Source organism: Bombus impatiens, unplaced genomic scaffold, assembly GCF_000188095.3.
Source record: "Bombus impatiens unplaced genomic scaffold, BIMP_2.2 scf_0640, whole genome shotgun sequence".
Classification (NCBI taxonomy): Eukaryota; Metazoa; Arthropoda; class Insecta; order Hymenoptera; family Apidae; genus Bombus; species Bombus impatiens.
The window spans coordinates 2,084,397-2,109,539 of NT_177059.1; the positions used below are offsets into that span (position 1 = coordinate 2,084,397).

Below are 25,143 nucleotides of genomic sequence, written 5' to 3' on the forward strand. Positions count from 1 at the left end.
CGTTTGAAATATTTTAGTCGATCGAGATATTTTATATTTTTGCGCGAACATCGGTGATGCGTTTGTTGAAATTAAATCATCAGTTAGATACAAGATATTTAGGAAACTCTATTAATATTTCGTAATTACGATTAGCAGCATATGAATCGTTTTGATCGTTTGGCTTATTAAAATTCCGTGCAGTTAAATATCAAATTCCAGTCGTTTAAATTTAAAGCACTTAAGAATTTCAAACATTTCGCTGCAATTGTAATTAAGCTACCTTTCATTCCATTTATGTGTAATGAAGCATGTGATGTACGCTCGATATTACCGTAATATTCTACAATTGTCAACTATAAATTACGCTCCGTTTACTTTATTCATTCAACTACTTTGTCCATAAATTACGTACGAACTGTTTGATTGATATAATTAACGATCAACATTTAAAATTCCGTGGGATTTCATTTATTTGAACGTATTAAATAATAGTTGATTGTAATAATGAACGTGATGAATAATTCGGTAACAGTAGTAATTTATGTAAAAAATTCAGCTTGTGGAACATTTTAAAGATTCCTGAAACGTTGGTGGCTCTCGCAGTTGTTAATCATCGTTTGCATTCTGCTGAAATATTTGTTCGCGCCGTTTTTCGTTTCTAACTCTGGAAACCATCCAGGAGAAGGAAGGAGACGCAGGGTTAATTCGTATTTACTGTCACGTACCCGACGTACCTTTATTATACTCGCGTCCTATCCTTGGTGCACGTATCCGACTCGCCTGACCGATTTTATCTTAATTACTTCGTTTCATCTCACTTCATTTTCGCTCCGATGCGACGTTTTGCTCGTTCTCTCGGTGCACTGCGTCTGTCGATTCGTTTCTCATTCTCCGTGTCTTATTGCAGCTCTGCGACTTAACAGCCTTTAATTTTCTCTTAATTACTGGAATTACAATAGCCAGTGACAGATCCACGATGTTTCTTTCGATACCAATGATTTATTGGTCTCTATCTTTGTTTATCTTTCTGTTCTCGCGGAATAACGAGCACGTTTCGCTTTCCCGAACTGCAATTGTTCGTCGAATTAGACGCATCACGATCTGCCACTCCGTAGTTCTTGAAGCGTGAAGAAATCGACGCTTCAGAGGCAAATAGGATGACTCTGTTCGATATAATTTCATTTGATACTAATGTTATCGTTTACATATATATATATATCTAAATATATTGCAGCAGGCGTGTTTCTCGCTCGCGCGTTTGTCTGCAAATGACTACGAAAGACTTGATTTGTATTTCGTTTGACCAGTTTTTTGTTATATTGTACAGGCTACGTGATTTATGAATGCAGTAGGTGTAACGTCGGTTTTATTTAGTACTACGCTATTTTTCACCGCTAGCTAAGCTGACAAGCTACGTATGTTCGAACGTCGCGAAGAAAGTAGAACAACGTCTGTGAAATATTATCGGAACTGTGTCTTTCGGTTTTGGTACTTCGAGTATGTTTCGCGTGGAACAACTTTAATTGTTACAGGGCTAACAACAGCAGTAACGTCGATGTATTAAAACGTTTCTTTTCTCTAAAAAATCTTGTGAAATAAAGATTATGTGGAAAAGAAGTCTAAGCAGCATTTAGGCACAAATGGTTTCTTCAGGGCAAAGGTAATACGTGTATCGGTACAGATGAAAAGCAAAAGTGATAAAAAGAAAAAAAAAAAGAACGTATAACATATATACATATCACGATCAAATGCAATGTATAATTACTAGAAAACAAATTCGATACAGAATCTTGTCGAGAATAGTTCGCTAGTGTTGGACGACCAGTCTCGTTACGAGATAAAATCCGGTGATAGATTACTCTTTGGAAAGAGTAAATTTCCGCAATGACTTCGTTAACGGAGGAATTGTCCTCGTAATTTCTGGAACAGGTTGTCTGAAAGCGTTTTCCCGAGCACGGAAGAGTAACGGTTTCGACGACGTTCCGGATTCCCTTGATATCAATTCGAACATCGAACAGATGCGGCTATCAAATAAACGTCCAATTGGCACGTAGCCATTCCTTGCAGTCATGATATTTTCGAAGTGGGTTTATACCCTTAAGTTTAGTCTATGTTTGTTCGGAGAAATAAGCATGTACATTGATACGTAGCTTCATTTTGTTGCGCTTTATTTAAGTTCGCTTCGTATGGAAATTAAATTCTATTTCCCGCTGGAATAGAACGAACGTTGCATTGCATTCTGTACCTTAAAGCGTAACAAATCATCGTACTTCTGCGTACAACGTTTTTATTTCAAATTTTGAACTTTCACGATGATTGTATGACATATTTGTAGTCCGGGCTTCGATTATATTTCTGATAATATGTTGCGCTGTGTTCTCACGTTCAATTAAAAAAAAAAGAGAGAAAAAACGAGAAAACAGTCGAATAGTATGATAAAAACACTTGTCAACAGGATTTCCACATTAAATACTTTTAGCGAAAACTCGTATGTTAGAAGCGTGCTGCATCATGATTTAAGCATGAGTAAAATTCATTTGTATATTTGCGATGCAGCAAGCTGGCGATCATCAAAAGCGGATACGACAAGCATTTGTAATAAATATCTTTGTTACGATGGTATAATATCGATTTGGTTGGAACAGAGCGAATTGGTCTGCTGAACGTTTCCATATACGTACATACGTGTAACGTTTTCTACCCCACAAACCCGCTTATAGAAAATCCTGAAGCTGTTTTAACTGAATTTATTTGGGAAAAGCGTTTGACGAGTGAGAGAGAAAAAGAAAGAGACTTCGGAGCCACGATACGATTTTCAACGAGCTCTAGTTGATTTTTATTTTTTCTTCTCTTCCTCTTTTTTTTTTTTTTTTTCGAACATAGGAAGCCTGGTTGTCGAAGCAAAGTTAAAAGAGTTCGTCTCGTTATTCTCGATGGATAGAGAGAGAAAAAGGATTGCTTTTAACAAGTATGTCAAAGCGATCTCTATACATAGCCAAGGAACGTTCAAGTGTTCGAGTTTCAAAGGGCGTTTCGGACGCGTTTAATCATCAAAAATCATTGCGTGTTCGATCACCTCGCTCGATCAAGCCGTTTTGTAAAACTAAACCCTGTGCCATCGGAGTTGAAATCGTGAAATTCTCAGTTTTTTTTTTTTCAAAGAAACCTTTCGCGCTCCATTTCGCCATACTGAATCGTTCGTAAATGGCACGATGACGCACAAAGGGCGCCGTCGTAATTGACTTAACGCAATTTCATCACCTCGATATCGGGAGACGCCATTCATTTTGATTTAAAGCATCGTCGAAAAGTAAAAATGTACTAAAAAATTACGAAATTTGTCTTTTTCTATGAAGTTTTGTATGGAATTTATTTCAAATAATTTGGAAGCAGATTTATTTTAAAGAAATTCAATTTGTTTATAAAAAAAACGAAAATCAAAAAGCATGAAATCTTCAGAAGCTTTTTTCATTATGATCAAATATAGTTCGAAACTTATTACAGATTTGTTGGCATGCAGGTGTTGAAAGTAATTTTCGAAAAGCCTATTGTCTAGTTTTTTTCTTGTTTTTCCCTTAGTTTATGTACTCATTGTTGTTATTTCTGTTCTAGTTTGATGCTCGTTAAAAGTTCATAATAGATAGAAAGTATAAAATTAAAAATGCAAAAATCTGAATTGTAATGTTGAGTTAGTTATCGCGGTTGTTTCAGTTTTTTCCAAAAACTTGTTAAACGAGCTACATGGAGCAAAAGTATGTATTGTCTCTTTTCGTTCCTTTTTTTTAGTTTCTAAAAATTGTATGGAAAATTTCGGTGATGTAATTGAAACAATGTTGCAATGTTGAAACAAAACTGCGATTCTATAAGATTGTTAGAGCGAAGAAGAAAGAAAGGGAAAATGAAAACTATATTCGCTATAGTTATATTTAGCTAAACTTAATTCGATTAAATCTTTTCTTAGAAGGAAAAAGTTTATTCGATATTTAATTTCGTAATTATTTAAAATAACGAAAGAATATAATCAATTAAAAAGTTCACTATTTACTAATTGCGTATTGATTTACTAAAATTTCCAGCTGAAGTTGATCAACTGGTTTTGGAAAATCAATTGATTTTCTTTTTGTACGTAGCATTAGGGAGTTCGTTAATTACGGTATTATTATAGTTTTTAGGCGAAGATGGTAGCTTACTGCATTATTATAACTTTAAAGTTCATAGCTCTCATTATAGAAATTATAACTTGAAAGCAATTTACGTGGAACAAGTGTGTAAAACTAGATATAGTTTATATCTCGTTTGTAAGATGACGCGATAAACCTTTTGAACGACGATATAAAGTTCGAAACTTTTATAACATTTACTGAATATTTCAGAAATGTAAATACATTATGTGCTATTTTATATCGTTAAATTGTTCTTATCTTCCTTTCATATCTTTTTATTTTTGTTGCCAAGTTATAGTTATGATCTATGCCAAGCTACAGTTAGAATGAAACACTTTTACTACAAATAAAAAAGGGAATGGGGCTTTAAAAACTTGTCGCATTGTATATACATATACGTAACAAAAAAAAAAAAAAAAAAAAAAATAAAGAAGGAAAAGGGAGAAACTGTATTTTTACCGCTAGCGCGGGTTTGTAAATATTTATAAAGTACCTTGATTTAAAAATCGTATTTACATTATCGATTGTACGTATTGCATAAAGAAAATTTGCGCTATTTTGTATCATAAAAACATGCAAAGCAATTGACTGATTAACGATATCATTTATGTTTTAATCATTAGCTATGAAATTATTCGTTTTAATTTTTTCCTTTTGCCAAGTATCTACACGTGTTTTATGCTGATGTGTTACCGAGTTATTCAATTCAGAGAAAACGGGGTCGCGTAATATTTAGGTTAATAATGTAAAATGGAACGAGGTTTCCAAGTAGATAATGTAACACGATCCGAACCCACTTTTTCTGCGTTGAATGCAACAAAATACGCGAATTTGAATTTTCCTTTTCTCCATAGTCGAACAAAATATCATTTACCTTTCTGCCATCCTTTTTATCATATCTCTGATTTTATGTTATCTTCATAAAGTTCCGCACTTCGCTTCAAAGCTTTTGAGATTCATAATTTTCTATTCACCGAATAGACTGCACAGAAGCTTTATGCTTCGCGTTCAAAAGTAATTTTTTCGGAAAAAGATACGTAACAGGAATGAGATGCCCTATTCGAATTGCAAATCTAAGAAATAGCCGAATGGTATATGTTTGCATATTTTTGAACATTTCTAAATATGCAATATTTTTCAAATATTTATCAGTAGACTCAACTCCACAAGACCAATCAACGCTCCACACTCCACAAAATTCATTACTAGAAAGAAAATGCTAGAAAGAAAATCACGTTCTTTCAATTCTTTGAAGCAGTAGTCACTCTGAAGATTAGAAGAGAAGCACGCAATAAGTGAAACCTATTTTTTACAGGAAAGCGAGACTTACGTTTTTAGACCTATCGTGTGTTTCGTTTTTAGTTATGTCGTATTGAAATCCCATCAAGCAAATTATTTAGAAAGTGGAATTTCGTGTAGCCGTCAGTTATTTTTACGGAAAGGAATTTTACAAAGTGCTCTCGAAACAGTTGCTCGGTGTACAGCTCCCAGGCTCTTTCGCACAGTTAATCGTGAATAAATCCACGGGTGCTTTCCTGCATGACTCATAAGATACGCGAAGAATATACAAGTTTTCTCTTGACGGCGCGCCGCCTCGATTATTCAGATTTCAGATGTTGCATTACACCATGGATATTGCATCGTTGGCTGTTTTCGCTGGTCCCTCGGCACGCTGTGTTTAATCAGTGCGGGGCGATCTGACCGAGGTCGTCGACGAATTCAGGGCAGACAAGAGCGAACGAGCGGTGAAATCGCGCGGTTTTACTCACTTTTTATCATCTCCGCGAGATTTCGACGTTGTTCCGCGTGATCGCAGATAAACGAGGCATCTCGCGGACGAAAATCCTTTTGCTGTTTTTTTTGCCGCTTTTTCAAACCAGTTCCGCCGCTTTTTAATAACGTTCCCTCGAAGTTTCCTCTGATCGTCCCGTACGTTGAACGCTTCGAAGAACGCGATAAATCTTTGAGTTTCGTCGAGTCTCGAAAGTTTTCGAGGAAACCAGCTTTGCTTCGACTTGAATTTTTCGCAACTTCTAACTGAGTCCGGTTATTTCAATTATTTAGACTTGGTTGATGCGAGTTGTTTGATTTCGTCTCTTTTATCTGTTTTGTGTATTTAACAGATTCGAGAATGTTTTCATCGACTTTTTATTTGAACATTGCAAGGCAGATAAGTGAATGAAATACGATTGAACGTATCGTTGGACAAATTAGATATACGAAGACTCGGCTCGAATATGTATATTCTCCAATTTATTCTCTCCTACTCGTTTGGATTTATCAACTCGGTTGCATACTCGGTTTTGAAACGTCATATTATATATCTTTTATATTTATAATTATTGCTGTTGTACGATATAAATTTCTGTTTCGAATGCATCTCAAAACCACGATAACATTCGTGCATGGAAATCGTAGAATTTAAAAAATAGTGGTAGTTTACACTTTACAGTAGATTTTGCACTATATTTTAGGTTAAAAATTGGTTGATATTTCACGATTGTTTCATATTCTACGGGACAATGCAGTTTCTCAGAATTATCTAGAATTAATAACTAATGGAATACTTGCATTTCGGATTGCTACGTACCATGGAGAGGAATTAGCGTTTCAAATTCGTGGCTTGGCAACTTGTAACTCGGTTTCAGCTTGAAGTCGTTGCAATACAATGCGTTGTTGTATCCTGTCGAAAATTATTCTGTATGCAGTTTGGCTGTCAAATTTTCATAACAAATTTCCGTTGCTGCCCTTTAATTACGTACTTGATCGTAATCTCGTTATTACTCAAGTGATCGCTGCATATTATAAGATATTTTGTCGACAAATCTATTAAACTTTTATGCGTTCTATACATATGTACATATATATATTACTTATTTTTCCACTATTCGAATATTCTGTTGTTCGAACAAAATGCCTGCTGATAACAAGTATTTCCTTGTGAAAAAAGTGATTGCTGTATTTTCTGCCAGATCCATTATCCGACCATTTTATACATCTAAGAGTCAACCCGCTGATCGTGCACGCTTGCACACGTTGTAAAACAATTCGTGAGAAGGAAAAGCGTGCTGGGGTTAATCGTCGGTGAACGAGCGTAGAGGAAGCGTGGTTTCGTCTGGGAAAGAGAGGAGGAGAACCGGTAGTCTTAGTCGTAGGTCGTAGACTGTAGACGAAGGGGGAGACAGCAACTCGATCTAGCGACGATCCCGACCGGATACCTGAACGGATACGTTCTTCTTCGCCTATACGATCGATCTCTGGGTCGTTTTCCACGAAAGGAACGCATGTCGCGGAACGTTCTCGTTGCCAGCTAACATAGTAGCGCAACTGAAACTGGAATTCGAGTATCAATAATTTACCGCATCGTATGTTCTTCGAGCAAAGCGAACAACCGCTGCGGAATTTGTTCGCGAATTAACGAGAACCGAGGAAAAATGTTAACTAGACGCGCAGGTGTCAAGCGGAAGATCGACACGAGGTTAACTGGTTCTGACGAAGAAAGGTGTCCTTTCGAGTTAGCAGTGTCATTTCCGGTTGAACGTGACGGAAATCCACGGTGTCTGTACCCGTGACGAAGGCGCAGAAACTCATTTCTTGCGAGAAAACAATCATTTTCCTCACACAAAGCGTAGGTCGTGGGCGAATAGAACGTTTAATTGTGATGTTAAATCATTGGATGAACGTAGCTCGTATTATACGTGGATGTTGAGTCTGTGGTCTTAGGATAGAAAGTTTCGTTAGACAGGCTTTTTTGTAACTTTGTTCCTAGAGTATCGGGATTTTAGCGTTTTATGAAGTTTGATGTTCGTTGTGGAGATATCGAAGAATACGGCTATAAAAAGTATTTAAATAACATTGTATTTATTATAGCATTTACACACTAATTAATTAGAATCAAGTTTTTATCGTAAAACTGCTCGCATGAAATATAGAATGTTGTTGCAATTAGGTGGTAGATTTTATAAGTTTACATTATATCGTAAACATCAATATTCACAAATATTCCGTGATCAAAACATTCATAATACGCAGTGTTAAAATTGACATTTAGGTGTAAATATATTCAATAATATTAAAATGTAAATATTTTATTATACGATATGATAATGCATTTCTTGTTAAAATGTTGAGATTATTCCATTTTAATTCTTTAAAAACAATTTCGTCAAACGCGTAGGAAAGAAATTACATTTGCCCTAACGTAATAACTTTAACTGGTTTGTTCTAAAGTTAATTTCTAGAGACAGTAAGAGATGCCCAAATTTTAAGCAAACAATTTATTTACGAATGCCTTGTAAATTTCATAAGATATTTGAGAGGAAAATTACATTCATGGAAGCAGATGTAATTTCAATTTTCAGTAAAATGTAAATGCTCGTTTCATTTATTCCTCTTTCATTCTGTGCTCTTGGAATTTTTTATAATCGCATCAGAAAATTACTCGCGTTGCAAACTAAAATGTTCAAAGTGGATAGAATGACATAAATAATACGATAATATGTACGCACGTTTTTAATGCTGGTTTAGAACTCATGTTCCTGTCACACTGTACTACGCTATACATAGCGCTCAAAAGTAGCGAGCATTATCGCTAAAAATATATTTCCTGACCGAACGAACGCACAAGACGTAATTTCAATTTATTTCATGCAAGACCTTCGCGTCATTCTTCCATACTTTACCACCATCTTTATCTTTCCTAAGCTCAACGACTGCAAGCAGGAATTTATATCGTCACAATTGCAATACTCTATTTTATTTAAGCATAAATCGAGAGAATTTAATCTCGTTCGAATAGCGGAATGCTCTTTCTACGTTATATACACTGTACTGTATGTTATTATACCAATGCAATGCCGGAAGAACGGAAGAATTTATGGCGATTCGATGGTTCGGCTGTGTGACCCTGCAAACCTTATAACTCGTGTAACCTGCCTTTTCGTCCACGATCGTCTGGTAATTTAATCTTCGCTTTAAATTACGATGTTCCTGTTGCTACGATGTTAGTTCTCGTTCTCGTAACGAGTGACTTCGTTCTAATAAGTGTAATCAGCCAAGGTTTCTTGACGTCGAATGAAATTATCGGAACAATGTTGATTTCTCGATCGAAAAAAAAAAAAAAGAAGAAGGAAAAATATCGATCTGATCGTATCACGCCGGTTAAAGACGTTCCGTTGGAAACATTGCAAATTTTCATCAGTATCTGCAAATACTGATGTAATTTAATCGTTAACATAATCAGGTGAGGACGGAAGCAATCGGATAGTTCAAATGATGCTGTGTCGTAATTTTAAGTTCTTTTCTAAAGTAAGTGGTTTGATACTCAATAGAATATTTAATGAGACATTTTATTTAATCATTGTTTTATTAAAATACGTATTTTAACGACCGACTGTGAACGTTTAATTAATACTTAATTTTATGAGTTACAGTGTTGGTAATTGGATTTAAACGGTCGTGTCGTAAAATTGTTTTTGCATAAATTGACTTAAATTGAAATTACATGAATTAGAGCGACCTGCTATAGTGGGTTTTAATCTGTGTATAAATTTATGGTTAAATTATTTATATTTGTACGAAATTTATCTGCGTCAAATTTATAGAGAAATAGAAACTTACTTCTTCGATATTTTTAAAATGTTAAACCAAGAACGATATTTTTAATCTTGATAAATTAGATAAGCCAGAACTTCATTCAATAACTTAAAAATAATCTTGTTTATGGCCATTTTGTTCGTACGACATTTCTTTAGCGAAGTAATATTCCGAGTTAGAGAGTTAGTTCAGCGTACACGAAATACAGGGAATTTCACGAATTAAAGAATGCAACGTTGTCTCGGTGACTGGGGCTTCTATTGCGTTTTGAAAAAATTATGAGGACATATAAATTTTTGGCGAGCCGGTAGCGAGCTGCGAGCGTGTCGCATTAATTTCGTACGACTGCGCTGAAATTTAGTTACGCGCGATATATTCGTGGTTGGCGGCAAACCGCGAAATTGGATTCGAAGAAAAGACTGAACAATTTTTTCTTGCAAAGTAGTCCGTCATAATGCTAAAAACGAGTGAACTTTTCTAATATAAAATGCAGGAAAATATGCCACTTTTTAAAACCTGTAGGCCCTCGTTTATTAGAATGGATTATCGGAATATCGATTATTGGAAAATTTGAGGGTGGACCAGCGTAAAAAAGATTATATAACAAGGATAGAAACTGAAAGAAATTGTTACACTTTTATTCAGAAATTTTTGCTTCTGTTTAATATTAATATTTATAAGATAGGGTCGAACTCCAGTTACCTACCTGAACTTCATTTATGCGAACGAAATTTTAATTAATAGCCGATTAAATACGCTTGAAATACAATTTGAATACTATTTATATTAAAATATGGAATGTACAAATTCATGCATAAAAGATTAGAATTTGTAATTAGAACGAGGACAAAGTGAAACGATGGCTACAAAAACTTATTCAGTTCATTAAAACGCGTGCGACTAAATCGTAGAGATAATTGCAAGACATAAATTCGAAGCAAAACTTCGGCTATTTCATCGGCCCAACGTAATTATACTGAAATTATGTTACTGAAATTGAATCTAAATATTCTGTTGAAATTATTTTATTGATCTGAATAGGTATATACGGATTTCAAATGTGAAGGGTAAAATTCATTGGTTACTCCATGAGTTTCCAGGTCAGTTTCGAAAGTACATTAACATGAGATCATGTACATTGTGAATCTCTTTCTTCCTTTTTTTTGATTGGCAACTCTATTGGTATTATCGTATTACGATTGTGAGTCATCCTCGTGAAATTGTGATTGACTCATCCATTCATGGATAAGCATAATTTGTCAAATACAAATTCGAATGACGGAACGATCGACTACTTTAAATTCATTGTTTCCATTCGCTTGAGTCACGCATAGTCTCAGTGATACGTAATCCCATGAATGGCCGATGTTCTCACGAAATATTTATCCATGGAACTTTCACGGTTAGAGGACCGTTATATGTATATTGGAAGTGCTCGCATGTCCCAAAGAATAATCTATCGAAACGATAGGAATTATTAAGCTTTCTCATTGACATAAGTTCTCTAGAAAATATTTGGATAATTTTATTTTAACGTTGGGAACGTTTTTCGAAAAGTGAAGGACAGCTAAATCTAACGATATAAATATCATATCGTAGGTTAATCAAGTAGGAAGTTGAGATAAAAGTTGGTTTCTTTGCTTTGAAAGGACAAGAATCAAGGAGCTGTCTTATCAACGTAATGTAAAGAATGCCACTGTTTTTCGTCATTTTTGAATTTTCCATCGCCCCGGTTACATTGCCTGATATTTTTCAACTTGCAACCAAGAAAAGTACTCAAAGGGATACGATAGCGTTTTCAGATACATAGATACTCGAGAGGGAAGTGAATCAGGCTGCTTCCACTCAAGTTACTCTCGTGCAAACACTTGACTTATCAGCCGTTTCGCTTTAATAAGCTAATCGATTCGTATGTATAATTGCTAATGGATATCTTATCGCTGCTGCGGTTATGTTTTCATATTTAATATGAGCTGCATACAATGTAATCTAAATGAATCTAGATCGCCATTACGTCTCTTTTCGTGATAGCTAACGGGATTGCGTATTGCGGTTATCGGTTTTCCAATGATAATAATACCGCGATCGAATATTTTCCTAATGATTATTCGTTACGATTTTACTATACTATTTTTTTTTTTAGATGGATTATTACGAAGCAGTTTTGCAGAATTATAAATAGCATAATAGTCCACGGCGAGAACAGACTTTGCTTATCTTCGAGGTATTATGGCTTGGTACCGATATCTTGAAATCGTTTATTTCTTATTAAATGATAATACTTCGATGAATGAGTCTCTCGGAAGCGGGATTGACCAAACGCTTTTGTCGATTCCTTAGTTTCATTATATAAGCGGATGATCAATCTACAATTCTCAAGAAACAGAGTGGTCCATAAAGACCTTAATCGATATAAATATAATAATTTACAGAATAAACATTCAAATATCTGGAAGAAATTTATTTTGTCGATCTTTAAGAATGTTATCTGATACTGTATCCGAATATTACGTGAGTAGGAGAGAAATTTTCACGTTCACATTTCTGAGATGTGAAACGTTATATAAAGAATCCCTTTTGCATTTAATCAATACGAACGCTCTTAGCCAGCAAATATCGAAGGTGATATTTCTACGGGTGTATTTATTCGAATTTCTCGGCGCGAACCGAATTCAGTGTGTTCGATGAATTTAAATTAGTTGCGCGCTGTCGCGGAATCTTCCTTTCGCATAAACATCCATGAATCCATGAACGATCTTCGCTGCATTTTATAATAACGTTTCTGGTTAATAGCATCAGATGAATCATGAGCTGCAGGCCACGTCTCGAAGCTGAAATCGCGTAGGCGTCCAGCGCAGCGTGGCCGAATAGTTCGATGATAACACGATCTCCTCATTTAGATAAATTAATCTAACTAGTACCTTGTGCTCTGTTCATACCCAGGCCCCAGTATCCTTTATCCATACATACTACCAGCTCGAAGCTGTAATTATCTTTCACCAACGGCAGTGGTGTCTCTGAAGCACGGCCACACGCTTGATACTCGTCGATACCCGTTTCATGTCGATGCAATTAAAATAATAGCAGCACCCTGGATCCTAATTTCGCGCAACCTAATGCCAAAGAACGATAGGAATCCGGTGATACAGAGAGTTTTCAATAAGAGATCGATGATATATTTTATTAACTTTCAAGAGAATATTGCTGGATTGTAGTTATCGATTTTGAGAATATTTTGGTATATGACGAGTGTAAAAAAAAATATTCAATGAATATTGACTTTCATCGATAGTCTTGCACAGCGTAGAGGTGAAAATTATCCTCCAGTGTAATTTAGGGGTTGTCAAAATATTTGAGTAAATATCTTGGAAATTATTACAGCTAGAGTAAAAGTGTAAATGTATAAACTTAAAATGATTTCGAAATCCAATATAATTCAATATAATCGTGGATGTTAATCAAATATTCTATAATTTTTATTTCGTAATCTTGTACTGTATAATTGACAAAAATTCACACCTCCGGAAATTTTCTATTTTTCAATTTATTTTTACGTGGAAAGATACCAATGAGCAGAGTTAAACACCATCATTTCTTCGCGATGATCGGTGCAACGATAATTACAGGGTTAATGCCTACGTGCAACTGACTCACAAATAAGAGTCTACGAAAGGAGCAAGATTCCCTTAAACATATGTTCGTAGGCGCGCAGGACGTCAGAAGCGCGTTTTCCGCTCTGCCATTATCCAATTACCGAATCGTATCTACCTACGGGATACTGAAATGTAATTTAAGAAAATTACATAACGTCAACCGTTGAAAAGTTTTAGCGACGTTCATGACACATGATAATAGGATTTATATATTTTTCTATTAATTTCACAATGTGTCATCGAGATGTCAACTCGGTGTAATCTCAATGGACTGAAAAATTTTTTTAAACAGTTTCATGAAAAGGAAAAATCATTAAAGCACTTCTGAATACAGCGAGCGTCGTTTGGTTGAACGAAGTAATGAGAAATCTGAGTGCAAAAGTGATTTGAATAATTAGCACGATGTCATACAATTATTCATCCTCGACGCATAATAAACTGCAATCAATTATGTAAAATTTTTCATAATCTGGAAAATCGCATAAAAGTTACTGATTTAATTGTCGATATTCAGTTACGATTGCTGCACAATCTTGATGTAAAATCAATTTACCGCATTTTTATTATCGAAGGTAACTGCCATCTAAATCAATATCAACTTTTATGCATATCTTCGTTTTTCAATGATATTCGCATTCCTTTCGTATTTCCAATGATAAAGTGTCACAGTCAAGTGTTTTTACTGTCTACGATGTCTAGTTGTACTCGTAATATTACGCGATCACTTCAGTAGTAATAAGAATTCAGTAGTAAGATTTATTTAAAGCCATAAATGGATAATTTTCTTATCTTTAATATTCTTTTTAAATAATACACAATATTCCCTTATTTTTATCTTAAAAACAGTCATTAAAGAATAACGTACAATTATTTTAACTTAAGAACACAAAAAGAGACACTCATTTTTCTCTAGGGGAGGGAACTTGTAGTCCCTGTATAATAACTTTTATAATTTCTTTTCTATAGTATGTTTTATACTGTATCTTCTGTAACAAAATAACATATTCCACTTTGCTTTATCGATGCAATATATTTTATTCACACGGTTACAGTCTCCGTTTAAGGAGTCGATAGTAAGTTAATTTGCAAGGGATATTGCCTACTAGGACGTCGATTAGTTAAATACGCGAAGAATGTGGTTTTGATCGTGAGTTTCGGTATTGGTAAATTTCGCGCAAAAAACGTTCGCAGAAAAGAATGTGTGTGGTTTCTATGCCGCTTCAGATACGTTAGTAATAAATTAATGTACAACTACGGGAACACGTGTGTTTCTAAGAAAACCTGGATTTCATTCGTTTACGATATAGAATGGAAATAGTTCATGAATAAACCGTTTGGAACGTACGATATATTTTTAACTAGCATGTCACGTCGCAATTATGTCGATCCCTGATCAATGCTGTAAACATTTTGAATTCATTTTGATTCTATTTTAGTTGTTACTCTTAAAACGTCGATAATTTTGATCTGACGTAATTTCGTATTGTCGAATTATATTCGCGAAAATGTGAATTACATAAAAATCCGCAGTCCACAAATGAAATGTATTTATAATTCAATGATTTGTTATTAATATAACCTCTATTAATATGACACCATGATAGAGATATTATAGATTGCATAATTTCATGATAATTACAGTTACAATATTATAATATTATATAATAATATTCTATTATCTTTGATTCGACATTTGTAATTCATTTACCAGGTCATCCTGGACGTATTTTGATTGCATTTTATACGTTCAAAATATTTATGCTCTCTTTAATGCTTTTCAAATGGATTTTTCGTGAAAAGCCTATAAATCGTTTTTCGTTTATATTATTCGTATGGGCAATTTACCATTTATTCGATTTATTTTTCTCGCGAATGTTAGCGCACGCAATTGATAAATATGCGGCGTTTTATTTTATCAGCTTCTGCAACGCTATTTTAAACATCACACGGCCTGTGAAAATGGCGTGTCAGTTCGTAGTGCACTTGGGTGCAGGTAATCAACAAGAGATTTAATGTGCATCGGTGACAGATTTGGATAAGCTCCAACTTCTTAATGATGATGGACATTCTCTAACTGTGTCTGCCAACAAAGATGTCACGTTCAATTAAAACTATACCGTGTCTTCAGGACCTTGTGAACCGTCTTCTCATCGATTATGATCAGTGGTGTCTTGAAAATTCGCCTGACCTCGTTTAATTTATACTTGACCGTATGTATTAAAAAACGTGTCGAAGTATGTAATAAAAGCATGGTATAACTACTGTTTGATTGTATAGAATCGAAAAGAAACAGCCGTCTGAAATTTAAATGGAATATTTATTAAGAATTTATTTTTCTTTCTCCATGTTAAAATAAATTATCTATTCCGCGTTCAACCTGAAAGAATCCTTCGGACTGCACTTTGTAACATTTAATTCCATTAACGTTAATCTTTATATTCGTGATGTAAAAGGTTAATAATTCCTCCATACTCCTCCATACTCAATTCCTCCTCACTTTTTCATACTATGCACTTTTTCGATCTGTATACAATCCGTCTCGTGTTAGCTTAAATTTTAAACGAACGATTTTTGTACGTAAAAACTCGATTAAAATACAATGTTATATCTGAAAGTCGATGGCTATAGTCTCGTTATTGATACAGAAATATTTATTTTATTAATTAATTATTAATTAAAAAACAATCGCATCAAATGCTATAATATTTAAATAAATTGGTTTCTTTTTAGATTTACGATACCATATTTAGTTACTTGGTAGAAGATATTCAACAAATATTCCTGATAAGGGATTGGACTTTATAGTTCGCCCGATGGGAATGTTAATGCTTCTTTAGAATTAATGCGTTTTTTGTGTCGTGCATTGAAAAGGTAAATGGAGAGAGAAATTCATGCGAAAAATCCATTCTTTAAAACTTTGAAACTTTACGTTATCGTTGTACCGGAAGCTTACCAGTGATTTAATGAAATTCGTTGTCGTTAATTATTATCGAGCTTCATGACTGGCGTACAGACTCACGACGTATTCACGTTAATTAAAGTCACGTAGAGTGGTACACGTATCGACATCGACACAAGGGGGGAATCTTGTTAACATTTTTCCTGTTTGCCATTTTTACAATTAGTTATTTATTGCCCTTGTGTCACGCCCTATCACCGCACGAATGAGGTTTATGATTAATAACCGAGCGGATCCAGCTCGTTCTTATTAAATTGTAATTATGAGTGATCGATTCATCGAAGCTTTCGTACCTTACGAGATTGAAAGTCGAAGAACTTTGAAATTAAATTTCCTTGTCTTAATCATGATGTATTAACCTTAATAACATCTTGTTTACAAATCCGAGCAAATCCAAAAGTGGCGATAAAAATTCTTATTGAATCTTCTTATTTGACAAATGCAGAAGATGAACGCGATAAGTTGCATTTTCTGTATTTTGGATTGCTATCTAGAAATCCATAAAGTGCATGTAATACGCAAAAACATATTACATTAATATTATAAAAATTATAAAATACAGTGCTTCTTATGATATGTAATAAGTAGTATAATTCCTAAATTTTATTATACTAATTATGCTCATAGGTATATGAATTCGTATAAATAGCCACATTCTACTAGTACCGAATGTTTCACCTAGAGTTTGTTATTATCAATTTTCCTACTTAACATCGATTTCCTCGCATTTGGATTTAGTATAGTTGCAGTGCGATTGGTCACAGTCCTCGACGTAATTGGTCATTATTAATACCGGGAATTTCTTGTAAGAAGTCCGTCCACTTTCGATACGAGCCTTCCCTTCCACCAGTGAACGTGGACAGAGAATCAATTGTACGTATAAACGCGTATAAATAATGTTAACATTTAAATATCGCAAGTGTGCTGACTATTACGCAATGTGTTTTAAACACGAGCCAAATGCTGTATCCTGATATCTGAGAATCGTATTATGTGCTAACCTTGATGGTAGTCAGGAGGAATGGTAATTAGTATGTAGTATGTAATTACATAATCAAATCCAACGCGTCTGATATTTTGACATGATTCGCTGTTCTCAGACATTGGATTCTTTCTTCATTTCGTACATTTTATTTTGTATGGAATTTAGTTTAATTTCAGGACAAATTTTGATGGTGCCTAGAGATTAATCTTTTTATTGTTTAATTTTATCTTTTGTCTCTTTTTTATTTATTTTTTTTTTAGAGAGAATTATGAGAAGTACAAGATTAATTAACACATGTTTTTCAACAGAGATAACATTAATAATTTAAGGATTAAAATTTGTATGGAAACAATGATTGTGTGGCACATGTGTTAATTACAATGAAGGGTAAGGAACATGGTTAGATCATCGAAGTCATTGTGTCTTGACCAATTGATATTCGATCTGCTTTAAATAGTTCAAGGCCTACCTATTAATAATAACTGCCATTCGCTTGAAATTAACGGTATCGAATGTTGCTTACGCAATGGCTTAATAAAAATTACTTCCTGGAAAAATCCTAACGATATTTCCTTGAACTACTTAATTCTCCTATAATAAGAAGTGTTTTTATGCTGTACCTTATTAAAAGATTGCTAAAAGCATGCGCTTCCTTACTTGATGCTGATTCAAAGGAAATTTAACGCGTAGATGAAACGTTAAAACGTGCAAAATACTATTTGATCGAAGTAAATTTGCATAATATAAATTTGTAATATCGCATTTAATTTGTTTAGCGTTTAATATAATTATTTCTAAACTCCAAATTTATAAAAGTTTTCTTGTTACCTCGGTATAATACGATCAAGTTTTATATTATTTATGTAGCGTAAAACCATATTTCTGTGTGTTATGCTTTTGAAAAGAACAGAATGTTTATTTTAAATGCCTCTGTGTCCCTTGTGTCACTTTTTCAACTTGAAAAAGGTACGGAAAAAATGAAAATTCCAAACTCCAAGCGAAAAGATTACTGGTATCGGCTTGCAAGGGAACCAACGACGCATCGCACAGGACGATACGATAGTAACACGCTCGATAATACTCCAGCCAGTGTGTAAATCAAATTTTACCCTTACGGACAGTTCCATTGATAATCGCGTGCACGAAGGTCAGTCAACTCCATGTGGTAATAATTTACTTGGTCAGGAGACAAGCTAAAACTGTGCATACTTGTGCACACACAGTCACGGAAGATGGGAAACTTCAGCTAGCTGAATTTACACTGCTCCGCCGCGCGACATTGCGAACACAAGAGGAAAAGGGAAAAATGCTTCGCAGGTTTTGTTTGAAGTAGCCCGTAACCTACACGATTTTGCTATTTTCCTCCATATAAGAATCGAGACTCGCTACTTTCCTTCTACCGTTACTTCGTATTTTGTATTCTTCTTTACCGCTTCTCCTTCCTTTTCCGCTTTTGTTTACAGAAAGGATCGCAGCTGCGAACTATGGATTTCCGTCGTTTTTTCGATACACTGAAGCGCCCCGAAGTGCTACAGCTCGATTTAGAGACGTTATTTATGGGTACGGTTTTCGGTAGCGTTTCCACGAGGAACTTGTTCCATTCGTTGCTGAATAGGGTGATGTTTCTTAAAGCCGGCGATCCACTGGGGCTAACGCGACACGCTTATTTCGATGAAACTTTATAGATACGTGATGTAGCCTTTTATAATCGTAAGAATATAATAGCCCAGCGATAGAAATGTTAGGCTAATTTCAGTAAAATTTATTTTAACGTTATTCTACTATTTCTGTCTGCGTGTCAATGCCCGACAGAAGGAGCGTTTCAATCGTGCCAAAAAGATAGTGTCGTTGACTGAAATCATTTACGTTTAAACTTCTCGTGTCGATGGTTTATAGTATGAAATACAAGGAAAGCGTAGTCTGCCAAGTCTTTCAGCGGAATGAATGCAATATACCATGATGACTTCTCTTCCCTTTCTGATCGAATGATCTCATTTTTTGTAATGAAATACAATATACGATCGTACAGGCACAGTTTCGATCGATTAATGTTCGTGAAATGCCGTGCGTTTTCAATATGTGAAAGGGATGTGTTAAAGGAATTGTTACAGAAGATAACAGTAGAACAGAATATTATATGGAGAGAGAAACTAAACTAATTAATGAAAAATACGGTGTATGGGAGCAGGCGTATACAGAATTTTGATTGGTTTTTAACATTAGGGTTTTACATCTGCAACAGCTGCGTCCTCTTCGCACGAAAAATTTATGGTCATCTTGACGCGTCTAATCAGTGGCTGATCGATACAAAAACATAAATAAACGCAAAAAGAACGTAAATAAATCGTAAATAATCGATATAAGAACGTAAAAAGAGACGAAATATTTTATTAGATTTCCCACACGAAGTTAAAGAATTTTCATGTGAAATATTTTTCCATATTTTCAATAGTTAAAAAAATAATGACGTGTATGCAAGTAAACCGGGTATTGCGATTGTCAGTGCTGTTTCAACTATTCACTGTTCGCTCTGGATCATGAGAGCGCCGTTTTTCCATGAATCGCCCGTTGTATTCGTTCAAAGTGAAACAGTGTAAATTCGCCTTAAGCCGATCCAAGCTTAACCGAACCAAACTGTGTAACGCTAAATTGCCACAGCTCTCGACATAGACCCTTTGTATTTGTTTCAAAAGGCAATATTTAACAGTTTAACACATAGCATTTCAGTTGCGAACAAGACCACCATCCGTGCTTTCTATTCCAACGGAATTTCTTTCCTAAAAATCAGTAAATTTGTAAGCGCAATATCTCAAAAACTAATTGAAATCGATCGTATACATGAAAGGTTAATGAATTCGTCTTCGGAAGCGGTATCGAACGATCTGAAGAGAAATAACACGAATTTGATTTGCACACTGCAAATTTAGGATGCGCACGGCGTGCCGCAATCATCAGGTCTTCCGCAGATGGCTCGGTTGCAGCACAATAGAAACAACAAGTAGCTATGGAGTTTCCCAACGGATGGGTCATGTAAAATTCATATAAAATGAATAATAAAAAAATTTGCTATCTGTTTTTTATCATCCGTATATTTATTAAATTTGCTTTTTTAAATTAGGACATTCGGCGTTTACAACATTAAGTATTTAGCGTTAATTGTGTATTTATTGTTTATTCGTTTTTTGTTATTCGAATAAATTTTTATTGCTAATCGTAACAAGTTTATAAACTGGCAACTGACGAGCAGAGATAGTAGCGTGGCGTGGACCGAAAGGCTCCCGTGGTGGGCCTTGTGAGGTCTCCGAAAAATTATTCACGATGCAATCTCGTATTAGCCCGAGTCAAATGGGCCTTCCAGGTACTTGAATTTGGCTTCGATGAAAAAGGTTCCATGTATTTGTATCGAATCGGTTTTTCAAATGGCCCGGCCAATTTAGCTCGCCAATAAGAACGATTCCGTATAAATGCAACCTGCCGGTGGATCTCCGGCTTTAGAAACGTTCTGTGTATCGTATTTTATGTTTTCAACGTTGTGGCCATATTTACTTCTTTGTGCATTGACGTTTATGGATTTTCATGTAAGTTGAGACTTCTTTGCGGTTTTACGGCTTGCTCTTTAAATTTTGAAGTGTGGTTTTACGAATGCAGAATGGAATGGAACGTTAACGTAATCATAAAAGGACTAATAGAGATTCCATTATGATATTGGAATAAGAAGTGGTTATAAAAATTGAAGTAACGCAGAAAACGATACTCTAATTGCTTTCAGCAGAATATAAAAATACGTAATAAAATTATTGATATTTCGTAAATGCACATATATGCTGAATAATTTACCGTATTATCAACATATATCTTGCATAACTAGTTCTACTTGCATAAATATTCACAGTCAAGACATTAAATAGCACTTTTAATTTTTCTTTTCTCGTTCTTTCCCAACCGGAAAAATTAAACGATACTTAAAATATACCTGTTCCTCTTACTTATAAATTTCACGATTCCAATTTGAAGATATACGTTCAGATAGAACCAACATACAGGGAATAAAAGTTTATCAAACTCGACGGTATTAAAAGTTGGCGAACTATGTTATCTCGAAACTTCTTACACCTGTTTAGCATACCAAGAACTTGGTTCACACGCTCGTTGCAACCTATGTAGGTACTTCTTCTTCTAATTTCGTGCGCTAGGTTTGTCATCGCATCGCCGATCTTGGAAGTGCTATTAAGATGTGATTATTATCTTTGTGAACAGGGTAACGTGCAACCCCTTGAGTTACATGCTCTTCACTGCTTCTCAATTTTCGTTCATTACTTCTTTGCCATAATCGTGACTGTATTATTGGCCCCGAACGACACGAGCGACACAAGGATCTCGAGCTTCACGCGCACTATGCACACCGTGGTACAGTTAATGGAACTGATATCGTAAGATCGTAAATTCTTATACATTGCAAAATTTTTTCATTAAAACTGTACTGCTTGCAGCGTCTCAGTAAAATTGTACGATATTAAGTTCCTGTCCGTCTTTGCTCAATCGCAGCCGGACTTTTATCGTACTCTTGGAAGAAACGAAAGTAGAAAACTCCGAGTTCTTGTCATATACTTCCTGAACTGCGTTCCTATGAAAATTTTTACGTCCTATAAAGAGTCACAAATTATTCGCTTTAAACGTATCATCAATATTTTCGAACATACTTAATAATTCGAAACGTAACTTTACCTCTTACCGAGTTTATTTAGATTGATTTTATGATCTTATTGTGTTTCTTATACCGACTATACACCGTGATGCATAGTGTTGCATACTTGCCAGGCGAATGCATGTAATTCAATGCGAGGCAGCAATTGGTGTAATGTAAGTGCAGTATAACCGCGGGAAGTGCGCTGGGTGGTCTGATTATATGAGATCTAGGTCTAAGATCCGAGCATCAAGCGGCGAGTAAAGATTGCATGCCTGCTTGCTTACATCTAGCTGCGTCACGTGCGCAAAATTAGCTTTGCACTCCTAACGCCTTTTAATTCTTCAAGTCGTTGGAAAACGAGGACCTCTCGCTTAGAATCTTCCACGAAAGTGAAACGCGAGGGCTTTGTATTCTTTCGGGTTACTTGCTTGTTGATTTATCAGAAGATTAGGATAGTTTGAATCAAAATAATGAAAGAAGAAAATTGACGAGTCTCGTGACTTGTACGAGACTTTATATTCATTATTCTGCGTTTTATTAATTGGAAAGCATCTCTTTTCGAATACCTAACATATGTATGAGGAACATACTAATTACATGTAGCATACTTTCTATTACTTTTTCCTCGAAAGTTAGTTGCAGTAATAGAAAAGTGGTGTATCTAGAAGCTTCTCGTTCGTTGTTTTCTTGCCGCGACACGTTCTTTTCGCTTCGATCGAGCGTTTATTATTTATTTTTATCATTAGCAACGTCGACAACCGGTGTAGCTTTCGCGGAAATATCGCTGCTTTCAGCGACGATAGCTCAGTTTCGCTAAAATGTGTACAAAAACGGACCAACTCTTGGGTCTAGTGCTGTATAGGTTTTCGATGTTTATGATGAGAAATAAAAATAGTATCGGAGGCCGATAGTCTGGCATCTACTGACCGATCGTTAATCTATAAATGTCTGCGCTTGTATAATAACGATCAGCAGTCTGTTTCATCAATCCGCAAAAATGTTTTACAAACTTACTGCACAAGCAATGTGAAGTTTGTTTTGTCGCAGATTTTTGATACGTTTGCTTTTATAGATATTCTATATACATGTATCAGTAACAATAGTTTAACAATTACATTATGTAATAACGTAATCGGAGATCTCTCCATTACAAAACTTTTTTCTCGACAATCTCGAAGAGAGATATAACAATTTGTTTGGAAAATACTAATGTTAAAAGTATTGTAATTGATCATATTTGATATTGCTTTCTCTCACGTTATAAATGATAAATTAACTTTATTAATTCAATAATTTGTGGACTTCGTATGAGATTGAATTTCATTTATTTTATTAAATTATTCGTTACTTCGCTCTTGTTAATTGATATTCTATTGTACGATTTCAATAACTTACATTTTCCTCATTTCCGTGCCATTTCGGCAACACAAGTAGATAACAAAAAGGGAGACAAGTTCCTGTAGCTTGTGAAGCTCGTATTTATTGAATCTGACATTCACATTGAAATGTTTCAGATAGCTACTTCAAAGGGGCATTGAAACGTTTGAAGTCTTCGATTCTTTTAAAATTTTTTAATATTTTATTTTTTAAAACTCACAGAACATTTTATTAAATTTATGTGAAACGGGAAATGTATCGAAATTTTAATAGCATTATTATTTAAAATTAGAAAGGCGCTATTTAATTTGTTCTGCTGCGGCTAATTCACGATTCAACGGTAGCAGTTGAGCTCATCAAGTTAAGTGCGTATTCGATAAAGTCATTACACCGCTTTTTCTGTTATGAATAAAGTTATTTTGCTAATACGTGATATTATTAGTAAAAGTTTTTACGTTTTACTTTGCAGTGCTGTTATTGGTAATGACACAATTCCGATGCTAATTTGTAACTTGATTCAAGCACGAATAAAATCCGTGTTGCTTGGTTTGTTAAAATCCGCACGTGACATTTCCGATGCTCCCTTTCTGGATATGACGATCTCAGGTCAACTATTCTGCCCCTGTGAATTGTTGTGTTGTCGTCATTACAAAAGCTTTGCTGTTTGACAAGTGTCGTCACGATGACTCGAAGAAAACTGTTGGCTCGAAAGACTGTCAATAAATTGCAAAATCGTAGAAAGTAACGAAATATTTGTTTAATACTTGTTAGCAAAACTCTTAAAAAGATGTCGTTGTTAAGTAGTTTCTTTTTCCTGTGATCAATAGCATCGATGAATAGTGCAATTATCGTCGATGATCTTACGTACATTGTAATATTTGTCATGTGTTAACTTTATCTTATATGACAAATGGATACGAAGTGTCTCGTTTACGATATTCCATTCCTGTTTGTCATTAGCTAATGACGTTAGGATATTAAATTAACGCAACTGCTATTTATTTAGCTGCTTACGTGAGTTCTTTAAACTCTTTCTTTATAATGTGCGAATTATTCGTAAGATTCAGTGGACTTGATTTTTATTCTAATTTTAATTTCATTTCGTCAACTGTGACAGTATAGTAATTAATATTGAAATTAAATCTCTGATTCGTCATCACGTTATTTTTAAACAGTTCGAGATAATCAGTGGAAGTACCAGTGGATAATATAAGGATATGAAATCGCAACCAAGAACCAAAAAAAGATACGTTTTGTCAGTATTATATGAATCATCTCGTACCTATATTTCTTAATACTCAGTTTTCTTACGTTTTCTTACGAGATAACAAATCTCTCGCAGAAGTATTTATCATCTGACATGAATTCATTAGTCAGAAACAAAAAGCAAAGAAGTTGGAAGGTTTATAGAGAAAAATGAACGTCTCAGTCGAAAAGTTCCTCGTTCTTCGAAGAATACAACTAGAGCAAATATTTATTTCGCAAAAATATCACGGCAAAATTTCGCTTTCCGACGAGCGTAATTCTTCGGCAAATAATCAGTGATTTCAACGATCATAAATCCGTAACAGAAGCGCCATAAATGCTCTCGCGTAAATTACGATTGTCCGTCTTCTTTTTCGGTGAGAAACGAAATCGCGTTGTATCATCCGGCATAGTTGAACGATGACGTAGCGATAACGCGTATAGAATTTCCGATGAAAGTATTGTTCAAAGAGATGGTGTTTGCGAGATATTGATTC

At 34.8% G+C, this 25,143-nt stretch overlaps 1 protein-coding gene and 1 long non-coding RNA gene across 3 annotated transcripts in view; both read left to right on the top strand.

Moving 5' to 3' along the window:
* The window catches only part of LOC100742718 (HIV Tat-specific factor 1 homolog), a 58,493-nt gene that overhangs the window by 16,931 nt on the left and 16,419 nt on the right, over positions 1-25,143 (top strand). The window lies entirely within an intron of this gene.
* Positions 8,977-15,702, top strand: LOC112213378. The gene is made up of 2 exons (XR_002947280.2): positions 8,977-9,387; positions 15,313-15,702. It is a non-coding gene; the product is annotated as an uncharacterized LOC112213378 (long non-coding RNA).